General features: G+C 39.7%; 1 protein-coding gene across 1 annotated transcript in view; it reads right to left on the bottom strand.

The window, feature by feature from the left end:
• Nucleotides 1-8,060, bottom strand: part of hdac7a (histone deacetylase 7a) — an 84,930-nt gene extending 76,870 nt beyond the window's left edge. The window contains exon 1 of the mRNA XM_028452925.1: nt 7,827-8,060. The gene's annotated coding sequence lies outside the window, so the exon portion shown is untranslated. The remainder of the gene's footprint in view (nt 1-7,826) is intronic.
• Nucleotides 8,061-13,474: the final 5,414 nt, after the last annotated feature.

The following is a 13,474-nucleotide window of genomic DNA, read 5'->3' as shown; positions in this document are numbered from 1 at the left end:
ACAAGAGAAAGAAAAGTTGCAGTTTAACCATAAACATTACAATGACAACCCATTTTAACCTTTAATAGCTATCTTGGATATTTTGCTTGAGATGTGTTGCTTCCATTCCACCTAGTCAAAATGGACTAAATATTTACACCGTCATTCTGCTGATAGTAAATATCTGTCACAATTTGCATTCATGTCTATTTGGTACAATATTAGAAAAATCTCAAATGTAATTTTGGCTAGACAGAAGGAAAGTCAAAGATATCTAAAATGTTGCAAATGAGTCAAAACTCCACTTCTAGGAATCTTCAAACACCCTGAAAGAATGTTGTTTGTTTGAAATATGAGAAATTCCATTTAGCCACATGTAGTGATGTATTCCATAGAAATTAATAGTAACACCATTTTAGCCTCTAGGCATTTGAGGCGCTTTTTTCGAAGAGACTCAAAGCGAGTTACAGAAACCATCATTCATTCACACCAGTCACTCACATCAGTTATACCGGTGGTGGTAAGCTATAATGTAGCCACAGCTGCCCTGGGGCATACTGCCAGAAGCGTGGCTGCCATTTCACGCCTACGGCCCCTTCTGACCACCTCCAACATTCATGCAGAATTCACACCCATTCATACAAGGCAATGTGGGTAAAGTGCCTTGCCCAAGGACAACGACAATGAATTGGATAGAGCAGGATTCGAACTCTCAACCCTTCGGTTACTGGATGCCCCACTCTAACACTGATCCACAGTTGCCCAGTCAACTTACATTAGGTTAGGCAATAAATTATAAAACAAATTGCCACACGTACACAATAATAACCAAACAGTGCACTTTATTTTTAGGGGTGCCTTTAGGAGGTGGTGGAATGTTTAATTCTTCATATTCCTTCGAAATGGTTGGTGCTATTATTTGTTTCCCCACATTGAACAACTACAACAATAACTTTATGTTAACAATTCATTTCTTAGTACTGGCTTGAACATATCCTTGTGATTAAGTCCTCATGTTCCGTTTTTGGCTTTATCAGGACCAGATCAGGACGACTATCAAGCCACATTTCTAAATATGTTTTATATCTACTGTTTTCCAGTCATATATTGGCAAGCACTTTGTGCTCATGTACTTTCACAGGCAAATGTTTTCCATCTGAACACAAATTTTGATTTGTAGTAACGTCATATGGTCAAGGAAAGAAATCAATCTGGAGAAATTGATGGGAAAGTGATAAATAGAAGAAATGAGGTGATCAAGCTTGGAGAAAATGACTTTAGTGTGAAAGTGTGAAACACTAAAAGCCTGATAACTGTTACAGTCTGTTGTACTTTTTTTTGAAGTGAATGGAAATGTGAAGTTTTGGTTGAAGTAGTTGACGATGTTACTTGGTCTGTCTCTTTTTAATAATAATAATAATAATAATAATAATAATAATAATAATACATCAATTTTATATAGCGTGTTTTTAGGGACTCAAAGCCGCTTCCATGACACTGGCATGATGATTGGTTGGTTGGAATAATCCTGACATATCTGAAATGTGTCAGCAATGACTAATGAACTTGTGTTTTCTCTCGGGCATTGGGGGAATGGTCACACCTCCCTTCTCCGCTGTGCCCTCTGTGGGAATCTGGGAGATGGAATGAGAGAGGCAAAGAGAGACAGATGGCTTTTCCTTGCAGGATATCCTGTTCTAAGTAGAGCTGCTGGGCCCATTCTGACCTCATCACCCCTCTTGACCCCTGACCCGATCACAGGTTTGGCTCACATCTCCAATGTTTCCTAATCGTGCAAATCTCTTGTATCCTCTCGAGCGCTTAGCTTTCCCTTCTTCTCAACTCCTTCATCAAACAGGTGTCACATTTTTATGCTTTCTTTTGTGTCTGTCTCTGCTTTTACTTAAATACTTCCAACTAAAACTAGAAGAACATCATTCATTTTTAATGGAAAGCCTGAGGACATAATGTAAAGTACGGGCTTTTTTCTTTTGTTTTTACTGTAGTTTTCTTTAAGGGGCCTTTAATTAAGTGTTAATAGTTTTGTTTTGAACACATTCTCTTTTACATCAATTATAATTGTAGTTACGTAATTGGTAATTAATTACGCATGACGTAACTGTAATTGTAATTGAAGAAATCTGTTCCTGTTGTAATCCGAAATGAATTGTAACTGAGTTCAGATAATTGACTTTGTAATTGTAATTGTCATGAACATACATTCATAAAAACTGTCAATTACAATCTAATTAAATGCAAAACTGTGAAACCATGTTACAGTTCTGTGGCTTACACATACGTAGTTAATAATTATTAAAATATTAATTATTTATCAAAATGTGTCTGTCACTTCTCTTCAGGATCATTTTACCATTTAAAAAAAAGTTGAAATCTAGGGTTATACTGACGGCAAAAAGGCTCAGATGCCCACACCAAAAATATTAATAGCAGTATTTTCATTGATTAGGAAGCAAAACAAGGTAACAAGAGACAAAAAAACTAATTAGATGATAGATAATATTGTTTAGTGTATTTTACAGCTGATTTAAAACATGGGTCAAACTGACCCATTATCATAACAGATGCTAACAGAAGGCTAAGGAGTTATTTATTAAAGTATCAGTAATTGTCATTCATTGTATTTGAACTTTAGTAACTGAGAACATAATTGTAATGGATTTAAGGGGGGGAAATAATAATTGTAATTTAAATTGTAATTAGGAAAAAGGCTGGTCAACATAATCGTAATTGACCCTGCATGTAAGTGCTGAAATGTAAAATTAAATTTTTCACTCTCATTTACCTGCATAACATTTTGTTGATAACTGTTTTCCATTTAGATCTCGTAAGCTTTTTTCTTAACATTCTTTGATTATCTTTCATATCTCAAGTTCAGATAAAAAACATTTTCAAAATTGTCCCTAAAAGGAAATGCATGATTTGACAAGCAAACAGAACATGCAGTGTGATTAGAGAAATAATTAGCCAATCGTCCACTGACCGAAGAAACAACCTCTAAAGGTCAAAGGGGCACAAAGTGAGCTGCCTCCCAGGTGCTTTCCCATTAAAACCAGTCAGTGGGTACAGCTGCAGAACCAACCGCATACTGGTCTCATTGTTAGATTGCAGGTTACATACTATACACGCCGTATGCTTTCCAATGCATGACTTCTTTAGATGTATGAGCTTATTTTTGTGTGAATCTAAAGGTGTGGGCACTGCACTGGTTGAGGCTCCCATTGGACTGGGTACAGAGTGTGCCCTGGGACCCTGTGTTGGAAATTCTGTGGGGAGAGGAAGTGCTACTGTCGTCGTCCCTCTTATCGCTGGGTACACAGGCAGCACAGAGGGAGGAAGAGAAGCGGAAGAAGAGGAGGAAAAGGAGCAGGGGGAAGGTCAAGCAGCTCGGGACAGGAGAGATGGAGGCAAGCAATGTGGAAGGCAGATTTCCTTTTTAATACCGGGCAGCACAATACAAACAAAACAGATGAGTAAAAAGTTCCATAAAGTGATTATGAAAGGATTATGTAACAAAAATAACCCATAAAGTACTATGAAGAGCCCTTTCTTTGCATTATAAACAATTTAATATGAACATTTCAATCACTGGAAAAGACACGTAGTAGTTCCGAGATAAATCGAGTGACCCAAAGAGCTGTTCTAGCACTTTAAATCAGCCGCTTTATTGTAACAAGTTCTGCTGAACTACGGCTGGGCCCGCACCGATTAGCACGTACCACGTTCCCGATAATTCAGTGAAATGACTAAGTTCATTGTCACCGAGTAAAACAAATGAAATTGCGTAACGTAAAATCGTAATATATACGTTGAATTGCCTTTGTAGCAATATATCACACGACTATGTTTTGATAAATTTAGAAATTACCGAAAAAGGGGGTGGGTCCCCCAAAAGGGTCTCCTAGAAGCTGTTGACATCCGTCATAGAATATCCACGTGAAATTACAGCCGGAACATTAATGGAGGAGTAGTCATTTGAAAAATGGGGCCCCTGGCATCCCTGTGGCACATACGGAGTAATATTCATATATTGGTGTATGTCAATGATTCGGTACCACCAACTGTCACAATATTTGACTCACAAATAAATGAGAAAACGACTTTAATAGAAATTACCAAAAAATAGGAGCGGGCCCCCAGGCCCCTAATTGAATTTTGTGAGGCATAATCGTAATCTACATTGAATTACCTTTGAAATGATATATCACACGACTATGGTCCCGTAAATTTGGAACATACCGGAAATTGGGGGTGAGCCCCATTTCAAAAAAGGGCTCCGATCATCTCATCACATTTATTCATGCCAAAATGCATTACGATCTAAGGAGAACTCACGGAGGAGTAGTGACTTATGGGGTAATGGGCCCCATTTATATATTGGTATGTGCCAATGATTTGGTACCACCAACCGTCATGATATTTGAGTTACAAATAAATGAGAAATCAACTTTTGTTCTTCTTTTAGGGGCACCCCTGGGCCCTAAATTGAAAATTGGGCTCTGAGCATCGATGCGTACACATCCTTAGATTATAGCTACCAGAAGAAGAAGAAGAAGAAGAAGAAGAAGAAGAAGAAGAAGAAGAAGAAGAAAGTGAGTGGCGTTATGAGTCTGGTAGCCCGGCCTAACAAACCTGATTCAGCAGTAAATTGTAGAAAATTGCCAACTTAACGTTATAATTCATTGTGTCACACAATCTTCTATATAAAGCTCCATGTTTTGTGATTAAACATTATAAGAGTGTAATTGATGCTATTATTGAACTATTCAGTAATGACGTGTCTAAGCTGTAAGATAAGGAAAGATTATAAGACAGAAAATCTGTGAATATTTGCCTTTTTAGATTTGCTCTGAAAATTGAGCGTGAAATACTCAAACGAGGTTTCTATTGTAATCATTAAAGACAACAGTGAGTGGAGGAAACATCAAACTGTGAGTGAAACTATTGAGCAACTGTTTGAAATACATAGAGAGAGAGAGAGAGAGAGATATTTTAGGAATCAGCCAATGCTCAATACTATTGATTAATTTTAAGGGATATTGTTTCATCTTGTGTTGGGCTGAAAAAATACTATACTGACCAAAATAATCTAGTCTCTCTGAATGTGTGACTTAATGCAGAAAAGATCTTGGAATTCTTTTTATTTGGTTAAGCAAAATGTCAAAAAAAGCTACTTCATACCGTTAAATGGTCTGTAATACAAGGTACAGTTTCTTATCTCGTTCTCGCCTCTTCTTACCGTCCCCTTCGTGGTACAAACCTTACGACAATTTACCTTCACATGCCTCAAAGCTGCTGGGGATGATATCAAACATGATTTTAGCTGTACCTGTATTTCATCCAAAAGTTGTTCTCATTCAATACAAAAACACTGCTAAAGTGACATTTTTCAGGGTTTTCATGGATTTAAAGTTGTTGACAATTGTAATGTTGATATTGGGGCTTTCCATGGAAACATCTGAATACAGTTGAAATTGGAGTGATGTCAAGTCATATCACGGGAAACGACGAAACAAATGGGAAATAAATCAGAACAAAGATGACGTCAGGTGAATCACTGTCTTCCTCGTCTGGCGAAGAAACACAAGAAATCACGACTGAATGAAGTAAATACACTTCCTAAAGAAACTTTTCTGCTTCAAAGCTCTCTGTGCATTCTTCTACAGGACTCCAAATCCCACAATGCGTTTTTCTTTTCTTTTCTGACATTCAAGCTACATGACCATTTGTCAACAACATACAGTATATGCTAATGGGGAAGTCAAAAACAAACTTTTAAGTGGCTATTTTTTGTACCTTTTGTTTGTAAGTAAATTCAAATAAGAGGATTTATGAGAACAACATTTGGAATAAATACAGGTAGATTTTTGTGGTTAATGCGGCTTTAAGGGGAAATATATTAGTGTCGGACAGGTAATATATTTTCACATATTTGAAAGAGGTTTTGATGTTTGTTATTTACTCTAAAAGGTCTGTGTGGTGAAGCCATAGATGTTTTTTTTCCTGTCACCTCAAGTCTTCCATCAAACAGAGAACTTGGGACAAAATACTTCCACAAACATACAATACCACACATGTATTAGTGTGATGCTGTGCACATACAGTATACCTCTCAAACAAATATTCCCCCCCAAATGCTCTTATACAGTAAAGTTTGGAAAACTAGGCGAGCGGCTGCAGCCAATGGCGGGAGACAGTGGGGAATGAAAAGGTGAGCGACAAAGTACTGCCCAAAGAATTGGTGGATGGATTGCACTACTGATAATACAATAATTAGGGCTGGCTCTTTAATGCGTTAAGTGAGGTTAATTAATTACAGAAAAAAAAAAACCGCAGTAAAAACATTTTTTTTTTGTAATCAGAGGGTCACCAGTTCAAATCCCACCTGGGCCATCACTGTTGAGAATGTCCCTTAACCCCAATCCAACTGCTCCCCTGGGGCGCCTGCAATTGGCAGCCCACTGCTAGCCCTTGGGAAAAATGGGTAAAATCCAGAGGACAATTTCACTACGGTGATTAATAAACAGTACAATACTGATGCACAGACTACTATACAAGACAGGAGACTGTGGTGCTTTGCTTGGAGTTTACAATCGCTCAATTTTTTTTAATCTCCTGACAGCATTAATAATAATACAGTGTAATTTGGACTAATACATGAAATAATCAGTCCATGTTCCAACGCGTGTGTTTGGTTGCAGGTAGGAGACAGCGGACAGTAAAGGAAAGGGTTTCAATTTTGCACAAATACACACACAATCCTGGCATTATCCTATTAAAGATATATAAGTATTTAAAACAGACAATCAAACTGTATTCTGTGCAAGCAGGAGCTATGTTGGATAGTATACAGATTTACTTGAGCTGCAGGATATCTGCAGTAAATGTTCTAGAAAAACAAACTACACACTGCTAAAAAGCAGACCACCATCTTTGTTTAACAAAATGAACATCGCCAAAGAGTGGATTGCATAAAAAAATACAACAATAAAGATGTGGAGAAAGGGGGGCATACATGTTTGGGATGAGGGTGGGGAAGCTTTCAGCACTGGGAACAGTCCCAGATGGATCCAGAGCGCTCCCTCCCTTTATAAACAGCTTCTTTTCTCTGCATCAGTGCCATCTCTCTCCTCTCCTGTGGTCCAGCACCCACTTCACTACATTTAAAGCATTCTGATGAAGAAAAGCCAATCAATTGTATCTTTTCAGGTAGTTTGTGTAGTTTTTCTTCTATTTACAGTTTCCTCTGTTCCCCACAAAACACAAGTCCTGATTTCTCTCTCCGACTCTTGCCATGACCAAAGTCAGCAGCAGTAAATGGCGAGCTGATTCACTTCCACTGTGGGTGGCTCTGAGTCTAATTTTCTCACCACCTCATTCACAATACCACCTTAAGAAAAAAAAAAGAAAACCTTTGCCATCCTGACATGCACAGCAGAGGGAACCCTGTTCACCAAGATGATCATTGGTAAAGAGACTTTGGTGCGGATGCATGTGTCTAAGTCTTATTTGGCTGTGAAATGCTGAGGGCTGCTTTCCTTCCTTTCTTTCTCTTTGGGAGAGCGTGGGAGCGCCCTCACAGTGCTGCAGACAAACCACGGGGCTTCATAACAACAGAAGGAAGCCGGTAACTTGAGTAAGTTTGGACTGAAGGTAAGGTGGAACGGAGAGCAAAGGAAAAAGACAAGGCAGAGAAACCCATTATCTTCAACTTAATGACTCACACGAGTCTCCCTTAACCTGTTGCATTAAACCACACATTTATTGCATGCACACAAACAACGCAGAAGGAGGACACACATTTAAACCCAATCAGAAGAATTCCTTACCAGTCTGTGCTGTGACAATTCAAGCAAAAAGAGTTTGCTACAAAGTCCCATCAGGCAAGCTTGTGTACGCTTCAGTCCAATGAGATCAAGAGTTGAAGGGACGATCCAACAACACACACACACACACAAACACACGCACACACAGACTCAGTATCAATTTCCTCTGTCCAAGTGTTGGGAAAGTGAGGGGCTGCAACAAAAGAAGGGAGAGAGGGAGATTAACCCCTCTGACGGGTGGACTCTCCCACCCGAACACAGTTGGTTTGTCGTATCACTGACTTTGTCTTTTTTTTTTTTTTTTTTTTTTTTTTTCTGGTGCCAAGAAAGGGGGGCGTGCGCAAACTAATGTGTGTGTATGTCCATGGTCATACATGAGTGTGTGCGTCTGTGGTTGTGGGTTTTAAGGTAGGAGGGACAGACTGGCTCTAGTCCAGAGGCAGGCAGCATGGTTGGTAGGGAAAGACAATAGAAGGAAACTCTATATCAGGGAACACTAAACACCAGCACAAAAATAATCAACTGACAGCGATAAAACAATGACAGCCAGAGTTGAATAACACAGCCTGCAGCAAACAAATGCAAGAGAAATAACAAACACGAAAAAAAAAAAAAAAAAAATTCCATTCACTCCTTTAACTTCAAAAGCAGTAGACACACATTGACTGTGCAATCAGTTAGCCATGACTCCCACACAAAATCAGCCCTTCTCCCCCCCCCCCCCCCCCCCCCCCCCCCCCCCCCCCACACACACACACACACACAAGCGGTGTGGGGGCCCACTGGATGACATGATGCATTCCTCTCACCTTACCATAACCCCACCCCTCACAGCCTAGCGTCCTTCCCAAATTTTTGCAGGGTTGCACCTTTTTGTATCCACATGGTTGGTTGGATCCAACAAGTGTGATGGAATTGTAGCTTTTGGGGGTTCGCAAAGGTTACACACGCTCACACACACTCACATTCTCCCAGCTGTAATCATACCTAGCGATAAGACCCCCCACCCCCTTCCCCACCCACCCAGCGGTCACTGGCTCTCTAGGCTCTTACAAAGAGGCTGTATTCTAAGCTTGCCCTGATTACACACACAAGGAGCTGCATTACACTCTGTTAATTCAATTTCCTTTCCTCGGTGTGTGTGTGTGTGTGTGTGTGTGTGTGTGTGTGTGTGTGTGTGTGTGTGTGTGTGTGTGTGTGTGTACGTGTACGTGAGAGAGGAACTGATTAAGCAGTTGTTGAGCATAACAAGCTGCTTTTCGCAAAAATGGTTGGTGGGCTGTAGGGTGAGGTGGTGAATGCTGATCAATAATCAGGTCTAATTCTTCTTCTTGGAAAATATGAAAACAACCAATCAAAAATTTCTGTCATGTAACCAAAACTAAATTTCTCCATTCATGAAAGTTTCATCTGCACTTATCAAACTCATTCTTACTCAAGCACCTTAGATTTAGTTAGCAGCTAATATTTACATCAGTGACGAACCAAAACTGTAGCTGTGTATTCAATTCAATTCAACTTTATTTATATTGCGCAAATTACAACAAAGTAATCTCAAACCGCTAACCGCCAACAAAATATAAAGTTCATAGTAAGAAAGAAAAAACCCAACAAGATCCACATGAACAAGCATTTAGCGACAGTGGGAATCAAAAACTCCCTCCTTTTTATAGGAAGAAATCTCCAGCGGAACCAGGTTCAGAGGTGGCAGCCATTCGCTTCAACTGGTTGGGGTTAGTGAACAGAAGGGCAAACAGAATAGGATTGAAGAATAGTCCATCCGAGTGTCACAGACTAGTTGAGCTACGAACCATCGAACAGGAACTGCCAGCTCCAGCATCAAGACAGCTGAAACTGAGAAGAGGGCGAGGAGAAGGCACAGACTGCAGGAAAAACATGATACACTATGATACACTTGTTCCTAGTGGTTGGGTTAACATTAAACGTCTTGCGGCATCCTCCACGCTCCGAAATGCTACCACTACAGATGAGGTTTTTGCCTTGTGCTAGTCGCACGTATTGATATTTGGGGTGGGCATCAGTGTAAATGGTGTGAAGCAGCGTGAGCAGTATGATGGGTTATGCAACAAGGTACAGAAGTGGGGGGTTGTCTACAACCCGACACAACTGTGTCTGACTGGACATCATTCCATTGCAGCCCGTTAGAGTTATGTGTAGATGGCGGATCGTGTTTGAATAAAGTGTTGATGTTCTACTATATAATCTTAGTTTTTTGTTCCTATTTTTTAGTTTAGGGCTCTGTTCCTAGTGGTTAGGTTAGCGTTATTATTTGGTACAAGCTTTAGCAAGTAGGTTTTGAGTTTAGCTTTAAAGGTGGAGAGAGTAGCAGCCTCTCGTACTTACCCGGGGTTTCCACTGGATACATCTCCGCTGCGCCACGGCACCGATTCGGTATTTCACCGCTGTCCGCCGTCCGGTAATTCACACCGGTTGCGTTTTGAGTGCGCCACGGTGCACTCCAGTTGAAAGACTGTGACGTCACAAGACAGAGCAGTTCTCACGATATTTATATAATCGCGGGAGAACGCGGTTAAATGTATGTGTTATAAACGCAACAATAAACAAATAAACAGGTCAGTGTTCCTAACGAAGGAGTACAAGAATGTTGGACTCTGGATTTGTCATAGACACATTTTTTAGCAACAGCCAACAGAGAAGAGATAAAACTGCACCAGTAAAACATGAACTAAATCAAAGTTGCTGCAGTTTACAGTGTAGTTACGGAATGAGAGGAATCAATATTGTGGATGTGAATTTGTTTTTACACATTATGACGTTTTGGTGATGTATTTACTTGAAATATAATCTGAAGTGTTTTATTTTGAAAAGTAACCCGTTATTTTATTGCTGAGTACGTGCTTAATTTCATGTTTAGCTTCATTTGCTCTGTGCTGATTGATGCGTCGTGCTCCGGTATCCGCCAGAAATAGAAGCCCTGCGTATATCTGGCGGAGGGCACCGGACTACCGCATCTGGGAAGGAGCTGACAAGCACCGCAGCGGACCCGGTGGAAATTAACACATAGACTAAAGTGGAAACCTATCAGCTCCGGTGACGCGGCGGTGACGTTACGCAGCGGAGCCGCATCCAGTGGAAATTGGGGGTAAGATTGGGATTTGGTTCCAAAGGCGAGGAGCCTGGTAGCTGAATGCTCTGCCTCCTGTTCTACTTATAGACACTTTAGAAACTTTCAGAAGACCAGCAAACTGAGAGTGGAGTGTTCTGCCTGGACGATAGGGCACTAACAGGTCTTTAAGATACACAGGAGCTTGATCACGTAGAGCTTTGCATGCTAACAGGAGGATTTTAAACTCTATTCTAGATTTTACAGGAAGCCAATGAAGGGAAGCCAGTACTGGAGAAATATGCTCTCTCCTGTTTTTACCTGCTAGTATTCTAGCTGCAGCATTCTGAATTAACTGGATACTTATTAGTGAGTTACTGGGACATCCTGAGAGTAAAGAGTTACAATAATCTAGTCTAGATGTAACAAATGCATGGATTAGTTTTTCAGCCTCAAGATATTCCTGATTTTAGAGATTTAACGGAGGTAGAAGAAGGCTGTCCTGATTTGTTTAATATGAGAGTTAAAAGATAAATCAGTATCAAAGATAATGCCTATGTTTTTTTACTGTGGTTCTGGGTGATAGAGTAATGCCATCCAGAGACACTATTTGCTCTGATAATTTCTCTGTAAGGTGTTTTGGACCAAATAAAATCACTTCGGTTTTATCCTGGTTAAGAAGGAGAGAGTTACAGCTCATCCAGGATGTGATGTCTTAAAGACAAGCCTGGAGTTTTAATAGGTGATTAGTTTCATCTGATTTCATTGAGAGATAAAGCTGTGTATCATCTGCATAGCAATAGAGATTTATATTTTGTTCTCTGATAATGTTACCTAGTGGAAGCATATATAATGTAAAGAGTATTGTCCCAAAACTGAACCTTGTGGAACTCCATGATTAACTCTGGCGTGCACTGAGGAGAGATTATTAACATGAACAAAGTGGGTTCTGTCTGATGGGTGGGATTTAAACCAACCCAGCACTGTTTATTTAATCCCAACAAATCTAATTTGATTGTTTACCACTTTTGTTTCTTAGATATTTTATGTGCTGATTTACATAGTGGCTGCAAGAGCAAACCCAGCATTAGAGGTTAGGCAAAACCTTGGATAAACATAACTTGATGTTCAAATGGTAATCAGGCTAAACATCTCCAGAAATAAGGTTTCCTGAGCCTTAAATACTATTATATTATTTTTAAATGTATTTCTAAGATGGCATGTTTTTTCGTGTGTGCCACCACGACATCCGCATTCTTTTTGTGATGCAGACACGACTTTCAAAGTCAATGTGTTTCAACTGGAAGTTATTTTAGTGACATTACAACACTTCATTCAGGGTTTGACTTATGGTTATGATTAGTGTTTTGATTAAGATAATTGCTGACATTAAAATGCATTGCTTTGCAGTGACGGCCAGAAAGCACCAAAACTTTACGTGATGTGCAGCATCATGAAAAGTAAACTAAACTTGTGCGCACAGCATGTAATAATTATGTGCTGCGCAGCACGTGAAATATGCGGAAATCATGTTGCTAGACATGCAAAATAAATCAAAGTCCATTTCGTGTACAGTAATTGTCATGAACTCTTTGAGACTGGGCTGGCATTTCAGGCTCTAAAAGAAAAGGTCTACCCTTTGTGTGTGAGGTCAGCTCAATCCATGAGTCACAGCTCTGTCTGTCCATACTCTGGGAATCAGCACAGTAGGTTTGAGATGAATCCCAGAGGGTTTGAGGTATCAGCATTAATACTCATGTGATACAACTGCAGCAGCTGGGAAGCTTCAAAGCAAAAACCAAGGATGACTGCGAACAAATCTAACCTGTTTAAAAATGATTTGTCTACAACAGGGATGGGAAACAGCACACAACTGGTGCCAAAGAATGTGATTGTCTGATGTCCACATTATCAGATTTCGTATCACCATTTAAAATAATGACAAATCTGACCAATAATACAGAACAAAGGGTTATTCTGTTTTTGGTTGTCATTCTGTGTATTTTTGTGGTCAGGTTGTGTTTTTGCAGTAATTTATGTTCATTTCTTTTATACATATATTTATCATTTTATGTATTTTTAGAATATAATTTCATTTAGAGAGGGAATATTCATTTTCACACAGTTCCAATACAGTGAACGTAACTGATGTACAGATGTGTTATACAGAGAGTTTGTGGCCCATGTCTGCATACAACATACAGATTTATACAAATACTTGTCATGTTGTCAGCTGCTGCAGCCTGTCCACATTCTTTGTGCTGTGGATTGAAAGGTACACCCTGGAACAATCACCAGTCCCTCTCAGTCTTTTGGGTTTGCTTACTTTGTTTTCTCTGGGTTTTAAAACAGTCCTCCAACCCTTTCACAGTTCTTGGATTTCATTTTTTGCCTTTCTGTTATCAGCAATTAAACCCTACAAATATGCTAGTACTTATAAAGCTTCAGAGATCTTTTCAAAAACATGTTCGGATGAACTATGGCCGGGCCCGAGGCCCATGTTCCCGAGAATTCAGTCAAATGACTCGATTCCACCAAGTAAAACGAGCATTAACGGAGGAGTAGT

The sequence above is a fragment of the Gouania willdenowi genome, chromosome 7 (genome assembly GCF_900634775.1).
Source record: "Gouania willdenowi chromosome 7, fGouWil2.1, whole genome shotgun sequence".
Taxonomy (NCBI): Eukaryota; Metazoa; Chordata; class Actinopteri; order Blenniiformes; family Gobiesocidae; genus Gouania; species Gouania willdenowi.
Note: the sequence above shows the minus strand (reverse complement) of the source record. Positions and strands in the feature narration are given on the sequence as shown.